We start from the raw sequence: 15,567 nt of genomic DNA, 5'->3' as shown, positions 1-15,567 counted from the left end.
GTCCAACTCAGCTACCCCGAATGCCATAGTTGGTCTGTGTAGGGAGGACCGAGAGAGAGAGAAAGAGAGAGAGAGAGAGAGAGAGAGGGGCCCCTCTGGCATTCCAGGGAACCACTACTTCTGAATTACTATCTCCTCTGGCCTGGGGCAATTCCCCACAGGCAGACACCCCATGGGGAGTGTCCTGCCCCAACACACCCTCCAGGAAGTCCACGAGTGCCTGGTGTCACAGTGGTTCTCAGAGTGTGGTCCCCAGACCAGCAGCAGAAGCATCAACTGGGAATGTGTTAGAAATGCAAATTCTCAGCCCATCCCAGACCTAGCAACTCAATCTCTGGAGGTGGGGCCCAGCAGTGTGTGTTATTAAAAGCCCTCCAGGGGTGTGTGTGGGAGGTTTAGTCAATTAAGCTTCTGCCTCTGCTCAGGTCATGATTCCAGGGTCCTGGGACTGAACCCCATGTTGGGCCCCCTGCTCAGTGGGGAGCCTGCTTTTCCCTCTCCTCCCTGCTCATGCTCTCTCTCTCAAATAAATAAACAGTATCTCTAAGATAGATTAGATAGATAGATAGATAGATAGATAGATAGATAGATAGATAGATAGGAGCCCTCCAGGTGATTCATTTTTATTTTTTTAAAGACTTTTTATTTATTTATTCATCGGGGGGGGGGGGGGGGCAAAGACACAGGCAGAGGGAGAAACAGGCTACATGCTGGGAGCCCGAGCAGGACTCGATCCCGGGTCTCCAGGACCACACCCTGGGCTGAAGGCGGCGCTACCACCGAGCCACTAGGGCTGCCCCCTCCAGGTGATTCAGATGCTCCCTAAAGGCAGTAAGCACTAAATGGGTGCGGTATCAGGACAGGGGTTGGGGAGAGCATAGGGCTGGCCTGGTCTATTACTTACAATGTTCATTTTTGTTTACAAGAAAATACATAACTTTGTCGGTGCTTGGAACCTCTCCTAGCCCTGCAGACTGATGGGTAGAGAGGCCAGGGCCCACCGCTGTGGGAGGATTTCATTTCCCCAAGAAATGCCACATCCCCTTCTGCAGACTGCATTTGCTTTAGGGCAGGCAAAGGGAACTCCAGTGTCAGTAAAGTGGACACACACTTCTCTCACTTATTTACTCATTCATTCATTCATTTTTATTTTTTTTAAAGGTTTCTATTTATTTTTTTTTAAGGTTTTAAAAGTAATCTCTGTACCCAACGTGGGACTCAAACTCACAACCCCGAGATCAAGAGCTGCGTGCTCTTTCAACTGAGCCAGCCAGGCGCCTCTCATTCATTGATTTTTAAATACGGAATGCTTCCCAGATTTGTCTGCCGTCCTTGTGCAGGGGCCACGCTCATCTCTGTATCATTCCACCCTTAGTATACGTGCTGCCGAAGTGAGCACACACTTCTCCTTTCATAAAATGCTTCTCCTCCCACCTAGATATAGAATCTGACCACTCCAGAAAAGAAACAGGCCATCCAGAAAGCTCTATGTGGTTGCATGCAAGGGTCAGGTTTCTTTCTGGAGTGTGGAGCACCCTCTGTGGTTACAGAGATACCAACGCCCAGGAGCCATCAAGTAATTCGAGGTTGAGAAAAGCTCGATTCAGCTCCCTCTCTCTCTGAATATCTATCTTCTCTAAGAAAGAAAAAAATTACCCTTCCTCCCAATAAAAGTCTATTTCTCTAAAGAGCAGACAAATTTTTATAGTCTTATGTTTCTATAGTGCTTGCTTTTCTTTCCAAAACATATCTCCAAAACATAAACACAGTATTCGGGTTAACAGAGATCATGGGGATACACCGCGTGCCCCAACCTCACTCAGCTTCCGGAGTTGGCCCCTCTTGGGGCAAAGCCACAGCGAGAGTGGCTGAGCTGCAGGATGTCCAGCAGGTCAAGCAAACCATGGAGTCCAGGGGCACAGCAATGCTGCAGAAATCCCCAGCCTCCGCTACACCGCACCCGAAGGCCACACAGCCCAGCTCCCCGGCCTCCACCGCTGCTCTGTGCAGGTGGTGCCCACGCCGTCTAATGGCCTCTTGTGGGCCCCACATGGCCAATCCATCCTGCACCCCTCACTGCCCACACCAGGTAACTACTGTTCGCCATCTCCCCTACCAGACTCTCAGCTCCCTGAGGGGCTCAGGAAGCTTGTGCTGAACAAATGACTGAATACCCAGACCGACAGACTCCCCTACAATAATAATTTCAGGCCTAGATTCTTCCCCTCATGTTCTCTAGCCCAAAGAAGTAAGGTGACTTGTCCAAGGTCACTGAACAAGTTCATGGTCACACCACGGGAGGCAGGATAGATGGTTCTCAGTGCTTTCCAACACTCACAGGCTGTGTGTTCCCACCTTTCTTGGGCACCAGGAAACCAGCACCCCTTGAAGACAAAGCTATTTTATTTGTAATAGAGTGGGTTGGTTTGGTGTGTGTTTCATCTCAAGACTCTGCCCAAGAGCATGAAGGAACATCTTGTGAATCTTAGAATTAGGGCCCTAAGCCCAATCTAAAGACACAGCAGGGGCTCTGGGGGCAGCAGGGGTAGGAAATGGCCATCAATGAGGGTGTGGGTCAGTCTTCATAAAACTTTCCAGGGTTCTGGTGCCTGGGATGTACTTCTGTGTAACTTGTCTATCATTTCAGGCCTATTCAGCCAGCAGGGGCAAATATAATCTCCCAACTCATCATCATGCTATTCTGAAAACACACTGTAACACTCAAACAAGCTCTGGCTTTGGTAAGAGAGAGGATGTCCAAGTTCAGAGTTCAGCCAGGAACTATGAACTATTCTTTGCAGATAAGAGAGAGAAAGCATGAGACAACACACACTTTCTAGGTGGCACGGGGTCTCGGAGGAGTCAAGCCCTTCTCAGAATGGACTGGGAAAAAGCTCCTACGTAGTGGAAGGAGGGGCTCTCCTACCGGTCAAGTTCACCTGTTAATAAGCAGGCTGGGAACCTGAATAATTTCCCAAGCTTTTCTCTGAAAATTAAACGGACTTTTAAAAAAGAACAAAACAATCCCAAGTATAATCACAATGTTTAATTTTAGTTCTCTTACATAAATTACCTGGCTTTTCATTACAACTGGTCAAGTATATGTGAACTAGCCTCATGAGATAGAAACATGCCACACACATGATCAAGGCTATCCGAGTCCCTATAACACAGCATGTGTGCACGCACGCATGCATGCACACACACACAGTGAACAAGGACCTGTTCTTTCTGGTGCCCTCCCAGGTACCCTGGCTGCTGGTGACTGCCCTACGTGCCTGCTGCATCTAGCCATCCTCTGTGGCACTGCTCTCCTTGTCCAGAGCCCACACTTCACCCCATCAAAGTCAGAGTCCACTCTCTTCATCCACTGATCTGAGCTAATTGCTTTTGAGAAGCATCTGATGAAGTTATTCTTGTTAAGGTGTAAATAAGAAATGTATTACCTGTCCTACTGAATAAGAGGTTTAAAGAGAAGCATTTCACCCAAATTTCTCTAATGACAGAATTTAAGGCACGACAGTTAAGTGAATTCCACTCTATTTTTTTTTATTTTTTTTTTAATTTATTTATGATAGTCACAGAGAGAGAGAGAGAGAGAGAGAGAGGCAGAGACACAGGCAGAGGGAGAAGCAGGCTCCATGCACCGGGAGCCTGATGTGGGATTCGATCCCGGGTCTCCAGGATCGCGCCCTGGGCCAAAGGCAGGCGCCAAACCGCTGCGCCACCCAGGGATCCCCCACTCTATTTTTAATAGATCTGTTTATTACTCCCACTCAGCAGATCGGGGCGGGGGAGGGGGGGTGATGCTGTCATACATAATTCAAGACATACCAGGAATCTTCTTAATCTCAGTGACCGTCTTTAACACCATCCCTACGGGGATGTCCCTGACAGATGCTGCAGGTGTACCTGTCAGGAAATCACTAGTAATAAAGATTCAAATAACCACAGATCTCTGGCATGAGGGCTGCTTCTAATGTAGTTTTTGATGGGAATGTAAGAGTGTCAGAATCACCAGGGAAGAAGCCCTTTCTACACCCCTCCAGTCCCATCACACCATTTCCTACTTCATCTGCTTCATAAACTGATGTGGCCTCCAGGGTGGGGCTGAGATGTATCCTGGATTTGAAGAAAGGGAGGTTAATGTGGATAGGATGATATCCTTGGGAAGCCCAAGTCCTCAACCTGTCGGTTCATTTGGATCAGAACCAAACTGGCTGTGGAGGATGAGGGCCCCTTCCTTATCCATTTCTAGGCAGCATTTACTCCAAAATGGGACACTCATCATCCCCAGCTGTCTGTCTAACCCAAAGTAGGAGAGGGTGTGGGAAAAGTCAGCTGCAGGACATTCCTTAGACTTCTCCACAGAGGTCCAAAGCTTATAGCCTAGTATTTCCAAGAATGCCCGAAAGCACTTCATAGTCAGTGTCTATAAAACCTTCCTAAAAATAACAGCTTCATAGAACTGACGTCTTACACTGTTGAAAAAGGACTCTCTGATTTGGTCCCATCTAAGGTAAGGGACTCTCTGTAAGAATAAAAGCACGTGTCAAGATAAAAACTAAACTGATTCCACAGGGACAGAAGACAGCTCTTCACAACCAAGTACCCAAGAGACTAAGAAAAGAACACGTAATGGTGTCCCTCAGACATGGTCAACATCACAGGCTCAGACAGATGGGTTTCTAAATCAATGTTTCTCTACATTGGTGTTTCTAGAACCTGCCTGACCATAAGAACTACCTAGAAGCTTTGTTTAAAAAATACAGATCCCCAGGACCCACTCCAGTCTTACAAAGTCAAAAACCTCAGGGGAGAGGTCTATGAACATACATACATACATACACTTATTTATAGTCAGCGAGCCCAGTAGGGTATCAAGTTTCATAAATGATACCCCCCAAAATACGTAACTTTTAAAAAAAACTTTGTAATTACGTTAACTGCAAAGTTACAAAGAATATGGGAAAATGCAGGTTCAATTAGAGAAAGAGCCTTCTTTATCTAGTTAAAATTATAAAATATAGAGGCACCTGAGTGGCTCAGTAGGTTATGCGGCAAACTCTTGGGTTTCCGCTCAGGTTGTGATCTCATCCCACAGCAGGCTCCACATTCAGTGGGGAGTCTGCTTGAAGATTCTCTCCCTCCCTCCCTTTCCCAGTGTGTGTGTGCACACACATGCACTTTTTCTATCTCTGTCTCTCTCTCTCTCCTACTCTCTCTCAGATAAATCTTTAAAAAATAAATACATAGAATAAAATTATGGAATATAGTCAACATGTAATGAGGTAATCAACTTAACTAAAACTTACAAAAACAAAACCTACCCTTTAGGTCAATCATATCCCACCTCAGAGACCCTCCAGAACACTCTTGTTCTAAGGACTAAAGGGAAACACTACACAGCTATTCTGGGGGCCATTACCGGCCCTCAGTCTCATGCCAATAGAGACCAGCCCTAAGTAGCAGGCAACCAATTCAAAGTCAGACCCCAGAGGTGCCTCCTGGTTATCACACTTTACAAGTTCCAGCCTCCAGCTGACTAGTTCATAGTCTTATTCGTAGCCCAGCTGCATGTGAGGCCTGGCTACTCAGAGTGTCTGCAACAGAACCGCCAGCATCAGTGTGGCAGGAAGCCTGCTAGAAACATGGAGTCCCTGGCCCCACCTGAGCCTGCTGAAGCAGAATCTGCATTGTAACAAGATTCAGGTAATTCTTGTGCACACTGAAGTTTGAGTATGTTGATGTGAGATTTTACCCCCAGGTCATCAGCCTACCCACTTAAGCTCGAGACCCTCAAAGGCCTTCTTCCCTCAAGTTTTTCAGTCTTGGTTTGTCTTGGCGCCAAATCACCATGCACAGGGTACAACAACTAGCTGATGATCCAAAGCCCAACTTTTTAGGGAGTTAGAGTCAATAAATACTGATAATCTCTTACATTCTCCTCTGGCTCTTACATTCCTTAGAAGGCTGAAATACGGACCCCATGACCATAAATCAATAGAGACGATCCAAAGTCAAACAATACCATGGAATGCTGGCTCTCTTGATTCCAACACATTGTTAATGAGGGCAAGGTCACGAGTATGATTAGCTTCCTCTGTACACTGGCACAGACTCCAACCCTCTACCCTTTGGCCGCCTACAAAGGCTGACACACCCCTGGTTACTAAGAGGACCCAGAAAAATGACAGGGGGAGGCTCAACAGAGCGGCACCAGCAAAAGAACTCTTGAGAACTTCAATGACTGATGAGCAGAATGTATCGAGGAACACAACACACAGCCCAGGGTGGCTGACATGACCGATGACCACGTTAGAATTCAAAATTATCTGCAACGGGAAGTCCCACGGTTAAGACTGTAACAATCTCACACACACCCGTAAGCAAGAGGAAATCTAACCTGATGGCACTTCTCGTTTTAAAATGTTTTTAAAACACGCCAGTTGTATTGGCTAAAGTAGCTGCCAAGAACGCTAACATACTCTTATGGTCCACGGGTCTAGGTTCAGGCCAGGGGAAGCAATGGCCCCTCCACAGCAAAGCTGTTCAGATGATCCCAAACAGTCCCCTGGCCACCTGGCCGCACAGGTGAATACACAACCTGTCCCACTTTTTCATCACCACCACCATTTGGGTTCTTATAATTAAGAGTGGCTCCTTTACCTGACTAACAGCCCTTTTAGGCTTCGGGTTAGAGTCTTAGCTTAGCTCCCTTTGATGCTGCCCTTTCTTTACTAAGAGAAAAAAAACTACAGACCTCAACACAAACTGAAAAAACACATATACAGACAAGACGACCTAAGTAAACTCATTTACCAACAGGATTCACATCAAAAAGACCCACAGTCACCTGCATAAGCCAGCACATAGTACAGCATAAACCCATGCAGAATTAGTAATTAGGTCAGCAAATTATGAGCTCCCAGTACAGAAGAACCTTGAAAGGGCTACTATAAAAATGAGCAAATGACAGAGAATAAGTATCTGTTTAGACATACTTCTCTTTGTACGATCATCTTCTAGGAATAGACAGCCATTTAAAAACTTGGATGGCATTTTAGACTGTTTTTAAAGTTGTGGCCCATGTTTTTCTTAAGTCTATACTGAATACACAAGTGGCAGTCATTTATTAAGACAAAAGGACTGCTTACAGGTAAGTCTGCAGTTCCCAGACTATCCAATCCATTATTTTTAATTTCAGGAAAATTTGGTGTCTACGGGCAATAGAAAGAAAAAGTTTAAAAACGTTAAGAGGTTAACCACCCTGAATAAGTGTGTGCCATGCACTGCTTACCTAAACATTAAATGAAGCTACTGCCCACACGCTTACAACCATCCTTAAACAACTGGCTAGCTGCCTGAAAACTGGAAAACAACATGTGAAATTCGGCCCAACGGCAGCCTGCCCCAGGAGAAAGGAAGCTTGAACTCCAGGTGCCCTTGACAACACAGCTCAGTGTGGAAAGAAAGAAAATGCTGAACAATAGAATCAGTAGAGGAAAAAGCACCCCTCTGATTTTCCAGGCACGAGGAGAGATTGCTGCTAAAGGGATATTTCAAATCTCACTGCTGGTTTGGGTTCTAATGAACACGGATATAATTTTTAAAAAGAAAGAAAGCTAACATGTCAGTGTAGTACCTATTTAATTGAGTTCTCACCAGATTTAATTCATGAGTTCCTATCTATCAGAAGGATATTTACCTGCTTATAGAAGCGAAACACCTTTCAAATCACATTAACAAGGTTTACGAAAACATAAAGAATATATGGTAAGGAGTGGGTTCATCCCTATAGTTCAGAGGAAGCCATCCCACTCTGGCTGTGGGTCACAGCACCCAACCCTGGTTGTATCCCCAGCCTCCCACTATGAGCAACTATATTTGTAATAAATAGGAATTGCAATTCTTTTTAAAGCAGAAACCTGCTTTATAATGGATGCACCACAGATTCAAGGAGAGGGGCAGTGTTGTGGCCAAAACGATGTGCACCCGCATGCACACAAACCCACCAACTATTTTGCTCTGATTTTACAAGTAACGTGCCATTTACAGAAAATCTGAAAAAGAGAAAAATAAATAAAATAACTAGTCACTTGTAATCACACTAGCCCAATGTGAACAGTTGAAAGTTTGGTCTACATCCTTCCAGTTGGTTTACTGCTACCAGCTTTCCTTTCAGTGGCACCCCAGTTAAGCAGGCAAGGGTGAGGGGTGGTGTTCTTGCTGGTTACACAGAATGACAATAGTCAGTAATCCCCACTGGTTTAACCCTAAATCCGCAGGAGTAGGGGGCCTAACAGTGCACAAATCAAATAGCAGGCCTGCAATTTAACAAGCATTCACTGGGCTCTATTTTGCACACTTTTAATTATTCCACAAATGAATGAAATTCAAATTAACAGCAGTAGCCCTCCAGGGCCATATGGTGACTTCAAAAAAGAAGGCGGATAAGCCTCTCCTTTGTGGACATGAAAACAAAAGTTAATTCTCCTAGTTCAAGTTCTCAAGGCACCTACAGATTCGGAGGCTTCTTCCTGTCTTTTTTTTTTTAATATTTTATTTATTTATTCATGAAAGACACAGAGAGAGAGGCAGAGACACAGGCAGAGGGAGAAGCAGGCTCCATGCAGGGAGCCCGATGCGGGACTCAATCCGGGGACCCCAGGACCATGCCAAAGGCGGCGCTAAACCGCTGAGCCATCCGGGCTGCCCCCTTCTTCCTGTCTTACAGATGGCCATCTCCTCACCATGTCCTCACACAGAAACCTCTGGAAGGGGAGAAAATTAGTGTTGGGAGAAAGGGTGTAAGGAGCCATTGGAAATAAAGACCTGGGGACCACAAGCATGTGTGCAGCTCCCTTCCGGCCATCCAGGGATCCCTCGATGTCTGTGCACCTGTAGGACATGAGACACTCAGCTCACCCTGACATACCCTCAGCTCCACATGCAGGGAGTGCTTTAAAAGGCCCCTATTGTAACACCCTCGCCTCATACACTAGCCTAGGCTGTGAGGTGTATTACCCTTAAGTTGCCAGAAGCCAGGACACCTGGTGACACCTCATGGGCTATTCTCTACACACAGAAGACACAAGGAAATAACTGCTTTTATTGCTAATGTCACCTCAGGAGCTGTTAAAGACTGTGTGTTACGGACCTGCTGAAACCATCAATATTCTTCACTCAAATACCGTAACTGACTCGAGAATTCAGTACTTAATGTTTCAGAAACCATGGGAAGAGCTTAAAAGCTAGTTTGGCTGCACTGTCCTACTTTGGAACCTCAAAAATTCATCCAAGTAAACACCTCGGAAGTCTTCCTTAATTTTGACTAAAATATTTTTAAATAGTGTCCAAAACACCACTTAATCAACAAACATGGTATTAAATTCAAATCAGAACAAACCCACAGGAGGAAAAGTCAAAATACACTGAGGTTCTCCTTTCTTATCTGGCACGTCTCAGAGTCCAAGTTGGGTCCTTCTCTTGACCTAGCTGATGGTATTACGGTTTAGCTAAGAAAACATGCAGATAATAAACCTCTTTAACCATATTCAGTATTTTATGGATGCACACAAAAGTACTTTACTTTCTCAGCAAGTAGAGGTCATCTTACATTTTCTTAAATATAACACATGCCGTATGACATAGTTCAAGTTGCTATAACAGAATACCATAGACTGGGTGACTTAACATTTATTTCTCGCTGTTCTGGAGGCTGGGAGTCCAAGATCAAGGCTCTGTCAGTGGTGGTTCCTGGTGAGAATCCTCTCCCAGGTTTGTAGATGGCAGCCTTCTCTCTGTGGTGGAGGGGGAGCTCCTGTGCTCTGGTCTCTCCCATCTCCTCAGGACACTAATCCCATCATGGGGACTCCACCCTCATGACTTCATCCAAACCTAATCACCTCCCAGAGGCCACACCTCCAAATACTACCACACTGGGGATTAGGGTTTCCACATATGAATTTTGGGATTTGTGTGTATGCTGTGTGTGTGTGGGGCGGGGAGGGGGGGGTGTCATCAATTTCACCAGTCATACACCCTAGCTATTAAGTATGTTCAGAGCCATTCTAAGTATATTCCTCTCAATGATTTCTGGTCAAAATAACAGAAACAGATCTCACCATGTCTGTAAAATAACACCAGGAAGAAAATGGTCATTTAAGGCCAAGGTCAGGGGCTTAATTATCCCCATTAGGGCTGTTGGAAGGATGAAAGAGAAAAAATCTGTTACAAGGACACAAATTACTCTCACCCTGAGCACTTTTAGTAAATCTCCAACAACCAGGCAACCACTTGTCACTACTATAAAAATCACTCCACCTTTCATCTCTAGCTTCGGACCTCTCTTCCTGCGTGTGTACCCAGCTTTCTGCTGGGCATCTCTCCCCGGAAGGCTCACAATTCAGTCTGGGATTCAACTGAGCTCATGAGTCCCCACCATCTCCTCAAACTGACGTTCCCCGCAGCTGCTTACCTCAGCGAATGGCGCCATGACCAGACCAGTCACCCCAGACTCCGTCTCACTAAGTGCCCACAATGCAAAGATGACCGAGGACGTGTGACCAGTCTCTCCTGGCCTCTTGCCTTCTTCTCCAAGCCCCTCCTGGACTCGTGTCCTAGCCACCCAACTCACTTGTACCCATTCTGGTCTCCTTGTCACCCAGCCCACTTCACGGCCACCCAGTTCTTTCTAAAATACAAGGAAGCAGCAAGTCAATGCCCTGCTGCAAATTCTCCATTGTTCAGCCAGTTCTGGAGATGAAGTTCAGGTTCCTCAGCTCACACCCCCAGGGACATCCTACACAACCTCCCCTCCAGGCCACACCACTCTCAGAGCCCTGACTACCTTACACCTTGGCAAGCCTCCTGGACTCCAATCATGCAATTCTTATCCCATCATGTATTAATGTTATGTTATTTTAAAAGTAATGAAAAAGAAAACCTAGAGGGAGCATGAGGAACCAAGCATACACTCTTTTCTTTACTCTTTCACTCAGTCATGCCTTACGCAGGGAGGGATTGGTGAGTGTTTCAAGTGCCACACCAGATTCTTCCCTGGACACATCTGGGTTTTATAAGCGGATGATCAAAACTGATCTTTAATTCCTTCTTTGCCTTTCTGAGGCTCAGAAATCTCATCTCAGAGAAAAAAAAAAACTATTTGTTTTCATGGCACGTTGGCTGATGGTTCTACTTACCCACTGCTCAAACTGGACACAGACTTGTACAAAGCATGGGAAAAAGAGCCCCCTTTTTCTCCCATATCCCCACAGAGAAGCCATAGGACTGGCTGTCCCCTGTCACTACCTGCAGCCAGGTCACTTCCCTCTGAGCAGGCTGGCTTGTGGAAGGGAAGCACAACCAGCACTCTGCTTTCCCAGTACTCTTCTAAATAAAAAAAAAGAGCCCCCACCCCACCCCCCCGAAAAAAGAGCCTCCGAGTTTATGGAGGTGCTTTGCACACAGAGGTGGCTTCCCCAACTAAACTGTCTACCTCTGTGAGAGAAGGGGCCTACTCTTGGTTCTTGCTGTGTTACCAGAGGCCGGAACAGAGCCTAACCCATGGTACAAGCTTCATAGGTATTTGCTGAATGACAGGGTAAAAGAATGGATGAATGAGCAAATAGGGAGTCCTCCTAAATTGGAAGAACAACATACAGCATAATTCCCCTGCTCAAGAAATAGTGTGTTGCTAAGAATGCCTTTTGTTCACTTTGTATTAGATACAACCTTAATAAAAACTCTGGGCAGTGTATCATTAGCTCCAAAGCATACTTTAAAGTAGCTTTTTGGGAAAAAATTCTAGAGATTAGATATTTACTTACTGTTTGTATTTTGCCAAGAGCATAAGCATTGAGTAAAATGTTGCTTTTAGGATTTCCAAAGACAGGACACCTTGTGTCCACCACTAAAGTTTCATTGTTGTTGTTGTTGTTGTTGTTGTTGTTGTTTTTCATCAAACAAAATTTGGATCTTTACTTTCATGGGACTGGAAACCTAAGAACTGCCATCACAGGGTCAGTGAGGCCTGGAATTTCAGGCCATACACGTGCTCTTGCCCTCCGACCCACACAGAGCCTGTACTCCCTAGACCTGGAGTCCCAGAGAAGGCTGACCAGAATAGGCCAAAAAGCTGCAGCTTGTAAGTTCTTGAAAGATCAAGTATTCCTGTCTGTGGGCTGCCAGAGGCAGGGGTACAGCCTCAACACACCGTCTGCCTAAGCAACCAGAGTTCGCTCTAAATCAGGTATCCATTCAGGCTCTTTGAATGGCATTGCTTTTTCTAGGGCATTTGAAATACTTGACAATCAACATTTAACATTTTCTGAGCACTTAGCACAAGGCACCACCCCAAACTCTATACAAAAGTAATCCTAGTTAATCTTAAAGTTAGTCTTTGACTTGAACTCTTAGTGCCACCAATTTAGAGACACAGAAACCAAGGCTGAGAGGACTTAAGTAACTTGTCCAAAGTTCAGACAGTAAGTGGCAGCACCAATTTGAGTCTCCAGTATTTTGGCCTCCTACTGGGTCAATTCTTTGCAATAAAGAATTTGAGAAGCTGCACACAATGTTCATTAAAAAGGACTACATACTGTTCTATATGTTGTTTTTCTGTCTTCTACTACGGAATTTTCTTTTCTGGCCTATCCAGTTTCTACAGTGAATTCTCTTTAATTCATCAGTCCACACGTCTTCGTAGGCAAGTGCCATCAATTTTGAGGCCATCTATGTGGATGAGCAGTATACATTACTTTTTCCAGAAGGTATCGCTTTGCTCTCAACCACAAAGATCCTTTTTGCCTCCTAAAGACAAATTACTGGTTCATGGACCATGTTTCAAATTATATTTGAGAATGTTCATTTGTAGAGTAATTATTCTTCCTAATTGGACTGCTCTAAAGACAAATGATTCTCCCTCCCCACCCGCATCATCTCCCGCAACATACCATGTCTTCTTTCCTGGCATAAAAGGTTTGCTGCACCTTTTGCAAACCACAACCACACACACTACGTGCCCTCTGTTGTGACCACTTAGAAAAAAATATTATACCACAACAGTGATATTACTTCAAATCCCTCAAATATTTCATTAGCATCAGATTTCTGAATAGATGAATCACAAACCTATCACAGTCTGACAGCAAAAAGAAGTGAGAGTCTTGGGGTCGCCTGGGTGGCTTGGCGGTTCGGCCCAGGTCGTGACCCCGGGGGACCCGGGATCGAGTCCCGCATCGGGCTCCCTGCGTGGGGCCTGCTGCTCCCTCTGCCTGGGTCTCTGAGTCTCTCAAGAAAGGAAGGAAAGGAAGGAAAGGAAGGAAGAAAAGGAAGGAAGAAAGAAAGAAAGAAAGAAAGAAAGAAAGAAAGAAAGAAAGAAAGAAAGAAAGAAAGAAAGAAAGAAAGAAAGAAAGAAAGAAAGAAAGAAAGAAAGAAAAGAAAAGAAAAGAGAGAGAAAGAGAGAAAGAAATGAGAATCTTGGACTTTATTTCTTTTCTGTATCTTTCATTTATTCTTCCCACTAGCCATGTGTTCCCTATCTGGTAAACTTGAAAAGAAGTCTTTTTTTTTTTTTTTCAAGACCAGGAGGAAACAATTCAGAAACACCCAGGAAAGGTTAGCGCCAAAACCTCGGCACTGACCCTCGCGGAGCCCTGGCGGCGCTCCGCCGCGAGAGCCAAGGGCCTGGGGCCGCCGCCGCCGCCGCCGTGAGGTAGCGGCCCCGGGGCGGGGGCGGGGAGGGGGGACCCGGCCGCGCTCACACCTCCTCGCTCCCGCTCCGCACACTCCCGTCCACGCCGGCTGCTCTGCGGTCCCAGACCCAAGTTCTACTTCCACGCGCGGGTCCCCGAGGCCGACCTGCGAGCTACGCCCACGACCGGAGAAAGAGGACGGGAAACGCAGGAAGCGGCCCGGGCCCGACCGCGCCTCGCCGTGTGCCGCGGGGCAGCTCGCGCCCGACCCGGGGCCGCCCTGGGCCCGGACAACGGTCGGAGGAGGACGGCCCTTCGCTCTTCTGGCCCTCGGACCCGAGCCGCGGCCCGGGGCGCAGACCGGGGCGTGGGGCCGCCGTGCCCCGAACCCGACCCCGGCCCCGGCCCCGACCCCGGCCCCGGCCCCGGCCCCGGCCCCGGCGGCCCCCGAGCTGCGGCCCCGCCGCCCGGAGCCCGCCCGCTCCCGCTCCAGCATCCGACGCCCGGCCCGGCCCGGTCGCGGTCCCGGTCCCGGTCCCGGTCCCGGTCCGCCGCCCGCTCCTGGTCCCCTTCTCGGTCCTGGTCGCGGTCCCGGTCCGCCGCCCCCTCCTGGTCCCCTTCTCGGTCCTGGTCCCGGTCCCGGTCCGCCGCCCCCTCCCGGTCCTGGTCCCCCTCCCCGTCCCGGTCCCGGTCCGCCGCCCCCTCCCGGTCCCACTTCCCGGTCCCGGTCCCGGTCCGGGCCCGCCGCCCCTTCCCGGTCCCCCTCCCGGTCCCGGTCCCCCTCCCGGTCCCGGTCCGGGTCCGCCGCCCCCTCCCAGTCCCGGTCCGGGTCCGCCGCCCCTTCCCGGTCCCCCTCCCGGTCCCGGTCCCGGTCCCGGTGCCCCTCCCGGCCCCACCACCCCGACTCACCGGGCTCCGGGCTCGCCGCCCCCGGGGCTCCCGGTCCGCCTGGCCGCCGGCCGCTCGGGAAGGCGGGGAGGAGGGCGCGCGGGGAGGCGGCGAGGCGGGAGCGCCGCCCTCGGCGGCCGGCGGGCGGGGGGCGGAGAGGGGCGGGGCGGGGCCAGAGCCCGGCCGCCGAGCCTCCCGCCCGGACCGGCCCCGCCGCCCGGTGGCCGCCCGCGTCCCGCTCCGGGGCCGGCGCTGGGGAGGGTCGGCCGGGCTGTCCCGCGGCGGGGGGCGGGGCGCCGGGGCGTGGCCTGCGGGGCCCGGGGCTGGCGGCGAAAGGGGATCCCGGGGGGCGGGGCCCGGGGGCAGCTCCGGGGGGCCGCGCGGGAAGACGCCGGGGCGGGGATCCCCGGCCTCACCCTCCTCCCCGCCCGCGGGCTCCGCGCCCCCCGCCCGGGCGTCCCTGCCCCCGAGGGGCCCACGCGCCGCTCCCCTCCGCCAGCCCCCGGGCTGCCAGCAAGCACGGGACCGACGGCCACGAGCTCGGGCGACAGCCGTCCGAGGCCCCGAGGAGCACCCCGGCCCCCGCGTCCCCGCCTCGCGTCCGGGGTTCCTTTCTCCACCACCTGCCTGAGCGCAGACCCCGCGGCCCAGCTCCTGCCCCGCCGATTCTCGGGGTAGGGTCCCCGGGGCCGCACATGCTGGCCTGGCCCACTGCCACCTTCCGTGCTTTGAGGGCCCTCGCCGCGTCCCTAGCACCGCATCCCTTCCCCACCCGCCTGGCCTGCGGGTCACGGGTCTAGAACGCGGCCCAGGCAGGCCGCTTCCTGTTCCAGAAGCTCTCGGAAGCCCTTTACCACAGAGAATTCCGAATTTAAAACTCTTCTATTCAAAACCACCCCCTTGCCCACTCCTCAGAGCTTAGCTTGCCAGTGGGGACTCCTCCCCCCCTCCCAGAAGGTTCCACACTGTATCCACTTGGGAG

At 49.4% G+C, this 15,567-nt stretch overlaps 1 protein-coding gene and 1 non-coding gene across 2 annotated transcripts in view; both read right to left on the bottom strand.

The window, feature by feature from the left end:
* Positions 1-14,683, bottom strand: part of LHFPL2 (LHFPL tetraspan subfamily member 2) — a 153,802-nt gene extending 139,119 nt beyond the window's left edge. Inside the window, exon 1 of the mRNA XM_038532483.1 lies at positions 14,607-14,683. The gene's annotated coding sequence lies outside the window, so the exon portion shown is untranslated. The remainder of the gene's footprint in view (positions 1-14,606) is intronic.
* On the bottom strand, positions 1,296-1,399 carry LOC119871411. Its single transcript, XR_005357432.1, has one exon. It is a non-coding gene; the product is annotated as a U6 spliceosomal RNA (small nuclear RNA).
* Positions 14,684-15,567: the final 884 nt, after the last annotated feature.

This window comes from Canis lupus, chromosome 3, assembly GCF_011100685.1.
Source record: "Canis lupus familiaris isolate Mischka breed German Shepherd chromosome 3, alternate assembly UU_Cfam_GSD_1.0, whole genome shotgun sequence".
NCBI classification, from domain to species: domain Eukaryota; kingdom Metazoa; phylum Chordata; class Mammalia; order Carnivora; family Canidae; genus Canis; species Canis lupus.
This window is presented reverse-complemented; position numbering and strand designations above follow the sequence as displayed.